The 5255-nt window shown below is 46.1% G+C and overlaps 1 pseudogene; it reads left to right on the top strand.

The window, feature by feature from the left end:
- The first annotated feature begins 1606 nt into the window (after positions 1 to 1606).
- LOC147711827 (aconitate hydratase, mitochondrial pseudogene) lies at positions 1607 to 4897 on the top strand (annotated as a pseudogene).
- Positions 4898 to 5255: the final 358 nt, after the last annotated feature.

The raw sequence follows: 5255 nt of genomic DNA on the forward strand, positions 1-5255 counted from the left end.
CGCTAGCGTTCGCGGATTGCGAATTTACCGAAAATCCGCAAAATCCGCGAGCGTAACGGATTTTCCGCCCATGCTTAGTCCTGACACTTAGTTCAGGATGGGTGGCTGCAAAATAAAAAAGGAAAAAAATTAACTTTATTCCCGTTTTATTTTTCTGCTCTGGGGCTTGTGGGGCGATGCTCATCTGCTCAAATGGAGGAGCTGCCCCTGTGCTTGTACAGCGCACATACTGAACTCAGGAATTTAAAAGTGCACCTGTATGTGATAAAGAAAAAAGAGGCTCTAAAATAACGTTTTTGCCTAGGCTGACACAGTTTGCACAAGCAGGGAAGTCAGTAATGATTCCAGATTATTTGGTGGCATATTTTGAAATTCAGCCACCAGATGGGAACCTCTCTCTCTCTCTTTCTGTCTATAATATTTACATCAAAGGTCACTGTTTTGCTTTTCATTCTTGGTTCACAAACAGAAAAACCTACAAAGAGATAGCAGACCCAACGTAAGGGCCCCAGACCTAACTACTAAGGCAAGAATATGTTTATTTGGCAGAGTAGGTGACACACCCTAAAGACCCCCCCCCTAACCCCCTCCACAGTTACACCCCTGATAATGTAAGAATAAATTTAAAGGGTTAAGAGAAATTGGAAGAACATGGATATATAAAGAAAACAATAGTAGCGGTAAAATTGCAAACCTTTTTAATCCATTATCTAGAAGAATTTTAGCTAATTGCTCTCCATGCTTACCCAACTTCGCGTGTGCCCATAACTTTCTACGGAAAGCAATTGGTAGCGATAAAAGTGAATTAGAAATCCCCATAGTGGCAAGTTTAGATGACAGTAAGTTTCGATCAACCGTATAAAAAGCTTACTCAAAATCAACAAAACACAGCGATAAAGGGCCAGCTCTTATATTTAGTTATGATTTAATTCAATACAAATTCATATTATTGAAGTTGCATACGTTGATCTAAACCCTGCTTATTCCTCTGGACCAAATTAAGATTAAATTTACCTAATACAAGATTTAGTACGTAAATAGTAAAAACAACATTAATTTAACATTTCGGCATTGGCGCTTGGCCCACTGTGTGTCATTGTTGTTTTTTTTTGTTTCTATGGACTTGGATTCAACTTCCCACGTGTGAGCATCGAAAGCCTTACTGCGACCTATTTGAGATAACCTTTGCAGTGCTGGCCACGTTTATCAGCTAATTTAGCTCAGTGAAATGAGGCACCTGCTGCACAGATATGTGCATATATAGGAGGTCTCTCATACATGCTAACACTTTAGAGGAGGAAAGTGTGAGAAAAAAAAAAGAATATGGAGAATACATTTCTCCCATTGGCTTCTATTGAGCAACAGACGAGTCTCCCGACTGAATCAGGTCTGTTTGGCATGTATGTTCAATGCAGATACATCAAATGGATAAAGTGTCTTGAGCAGCACGCTGTATTCAATTTTATGTCATGGACTGAATTCTAGTAAAAAAAAAACGGTGAGTTTGTGCTTTTGTCGTTATGGAGATCCGTGCCAAACCTTAATCAGGTTGCAAATTACAAGTTCCAAATGTCACAACATCTCCAAACACCTGTCAGTGAACAAAATGGTGTCCTCCTGTGTGTCAGCCGGCCGCCTCCAGCAATCCTGATCCATGGGGTCCGGCGGTATCATGTCTCTGCCACCCTCTACCAGAAGCACAAGGTGGCAGCAGGTTTCTTCTAGCCCAACGATTACATAAACTATGAGACACTGCAGAAGAAGATTGACATTGTGCGGAAGCGGCTGGATCATCCACTGACCTTGTCAGAGTAGATAGTGTATGGCCATCTGGATGAGCCAGTAAAGCAGGACATAGAGCGAGGAAGCACATACCTGCAGCTGCTACTGGACCGCGTGAATTTGAATTTTTGAATTTAAAAACATTTATTGAGCGCACTTATACCAAGCGGTTTCATGGCGCTTTAAGGATTACAACCAGCAAACAGCAGCAGGAGAGGGCATACTAAGTGGCAAAGGCGCTAGAAAAGAGGAAAGCTTTCAGGTTTTTCCGGAACTTTAAGTAGGAGGCTGAGGTACGGAGCGCCAGGGGGAGAGAGTTCCAGAACACTGGTGCGAGGGCCGCAAATTTCACCCCGCCAGCTTTCTTTTTCTTGAAGCGGGGTATGGTCAGAAGTGCCATGTGGGTTGAACGGAGTTCTCTGCCCAGTAGGTAGGGACTGATGGCTGAGCTGATGAACTTGGGGGCAGTGCCCATCCTGGCCTGGAACGTGAGGCAGCCAAGTTTGAATAGGGATCCTTCTCTCACGGGCAGCCAGTGCAGTGCCTTCAGCAATGGAGTGGCTCGATGGGATTTGGACAATCCATGGATCAGGCGGGCCTGATTCTGCACTAACTGCAAGCGATGTATGGCGTAGGCTGGCGCGCCGTTATAGATTATGTTTCCATAATCATTACGATGACCTTTAGCGCCGGGAGAGAGAAAAAGAGAGATATTTTCCTAATTATCCTGAGAGAAAAGAAGCAGGAGGATACCACTGAACTAACTTGGGAGTGCACAGAGAGTTGTGAGTTAAGCAGAATCCCAAGGGTCTTGACTTTAGGGACCGGGAGTGGGGGAACACCAAGTGATGGGGGCCAATGCAGGACGCCACAGCACAGATGGCCATGCTCCAGTTCATCAGCAGTGGCCTACCATGGGTGGCTGTGCCCTTCACCATTCACTGTGGTCACCTGATTGAGGCGCAGCTCGGTGGGGATAAAAATCTGCGTAGGGCCAAGGATATTAATCAGGAGGTCTACAACTTCCTGGCAACAGCTGGATCGAAGTATGGCGTGGGCTTCTGGAAACATGGGTCTGGCATCATTCATCAGATCATTCTGGAGAACTTTGCCTTCCCAGTAGTGTTGCTGATTGGTACAGACTCCCACACCCCAAATGGTGGTGGCTTGGGGGGAATTTGTATCGGCGTTGGAGGAGCTGATGCTGTTGATGTCATGGCAAATATTCCCTGGGAGCTGAGGTGTCCAAAGGTCATTGGAGTGAAGCTGACTGATGCTCTTCTACAAAGGATGTGATTCTGAAGGTGGCTGGCATCCTGACTGTGAAGGGTGTCACGGGTGCCCTTGTGGAGTACCACGGTCCTGGTGTAGAGTCTATTTCTTGCACAGGTATGGCAACAATCTGCAACATGGGAGCTGAGATTGGTGCAACCACTTCAGTCTTCCCCTACAATCACTGCATGCAGAACTACCGGAGCAAGAACGGAAGGAGTAAGATTACTGTTCTGGCAGATGAATTTGCCAAGGAACTAGTACCTGATGAAGGATGCGAGTACGACCAGCTGATAGAAAAAGACTTGAACCAGCTATACCCTCCTATCAATGGGCTGTTCACACCAGACCTGGCCAACCCTGTGTCTGAGGTGGGGACCATGGCAGAGTAGAAATGCTGGCCTCATAGGCAGCTGTACCAACTCCAGCTACGAGGACATGGGACGTTCAGCTGCTGTGGCAAAGCAAGCCTTGGCACATGGGGTTAAGTGCAAGTCCCAGTTCACCATCACCCCAGGCTCTGAGCAGATCAGAACTACCATTGAGTGAGACAGATATGCCCAGATTCTGCGTGATGTGGCAAGTGTAGTTCTGGCGAATGCCTGTGGCCCTTGCATTGGACTTTGGGACAGGAAGGACATCAAGAAGGGGGAGAAAAAAACCCCATTGTGACCTCATACAACCATAATTTTACTGGGAGGGATGATGCCAACCCAGAGACCCATGCCTTTGTCACCTTGCCAGAGATTGTGACTGCATTGTCCCTCGCTGGGACCTTGAAGTTTGACCCAGAGCGGGATTTCCATGTTGGGGCAAACAGAGAGAAGTTCAAGCTGGAGCCACCAGATGCTGATGAGCTTCCAAAAGCGGACTTTGACCCAGGTCAGGACACTTACCAGTACCCTCCCAGTGACGGCAGAACTCAAAGAGTGGAAGTCAGTCCCACCAGTCAGCGTCCGCAGCTCCTGCAGCCTTTCAGAAAATAGGATGAAAGGACTTGGAAGACATGCAGATACTCATCAAGGTAAAGGGGAAGTGCACCACAGATCGCATCTCTGCTGCTGGACCTTGGCTAAAGTTCTGTGGTCATCTGGACAATATTTCAAACAATCTGCTGGTCGGAGCCATCGACATTGAGAACAATAAGGCCAACTCAGTGAAGAACGCCCTAACGCAGGAGTATGGAGTTGTTCCAGATACCGCTCGCTACTACAAGAAACATGGCATCAGCTGGGTTGTGATTAGGGATGAAAACTATGGTAAGGGGTCCAGCCGGGAGCATGCTGCCTGTTGTATATTACTTGTATTCTTCTCTCTATGATATTTCCCTATGTTATCTCTATGATCTTTCCCTATGTCATGCTAATTCCAGAACGCTGATGGCTCTGACTGATCCTAGGATCTTAGGAGGGGCAGTTTGTACTTGGCCAGCTAGCGTTGGGATTCCTGCTGTCTCTCTCTGAATAAATTACCTTTCTGGCAAGAAAAGGGGCTGCAGTTTACTTACTACACTGCCCTGGAACCACGGCACTTGGGTGGACTGGCCATTATCACCAAAACCTTCACCAGGATCCATGAAACAAACCAAAAGAAGCAGGGTCTGCTGCCCCTCACTTTCGCAGACCATGACAAAGTTCCCCCAGAGGACAAGATTACGATCGCTGGACTCAAAGACTTTGCAGCGGGCAAGCCCCTGTAGTGCATCATCAAGCATCAGAACGGCAGCACAGACACCGTCCTGCTGAACCACACCTTCAACGAGACCCAGGCTGGCAGTGCACTTAACCGCATGAAACAGCTGCAGTTATGCCCTATTTTGAACAAGCTGCTCTGTCCTATTTGAAATGTTTAGTCATGTAACTGACATCTCTTCACTTACCATTTGTTTGCCGCTTCTGTGAAGGAATTGTCTTTGTGTGTCCGTTTAATCTCTTTTGCAGTATTCATCATTCAGTCTGGTCTACAGAGGGCTTTGTATGAATCTTCAGGTTCCTTTCATCTTGTCCACCTGCACCTCCACTTTCCCACATTTATTTAGAAAACGCACACCGGATTTATTTTTATCCTCGACTCGTGCCAGGGACTGAATCATTTTATATAATATGTATATAAACTATGTACATATTAAAAACGCAAATCTTGAATCGTACTAAATAAAACACATATAGTATATCAGTAAATAATGAATCAATTATGAATAG

This window comes from Lissotriton vulgaris, chromosome 5 (assembly GCF_964263255.1).
Source record: "Lissotriton vulgaris chromosome 5, aLisVul1.2, whole genome shotgun sequence".
Classification (NCBI taxonomy): Eukaryota; Metazoa; Chordata; class Amphibia; order Caudata; family Salamandridae; genus Lissotriton; species Lissotriton vulgaris.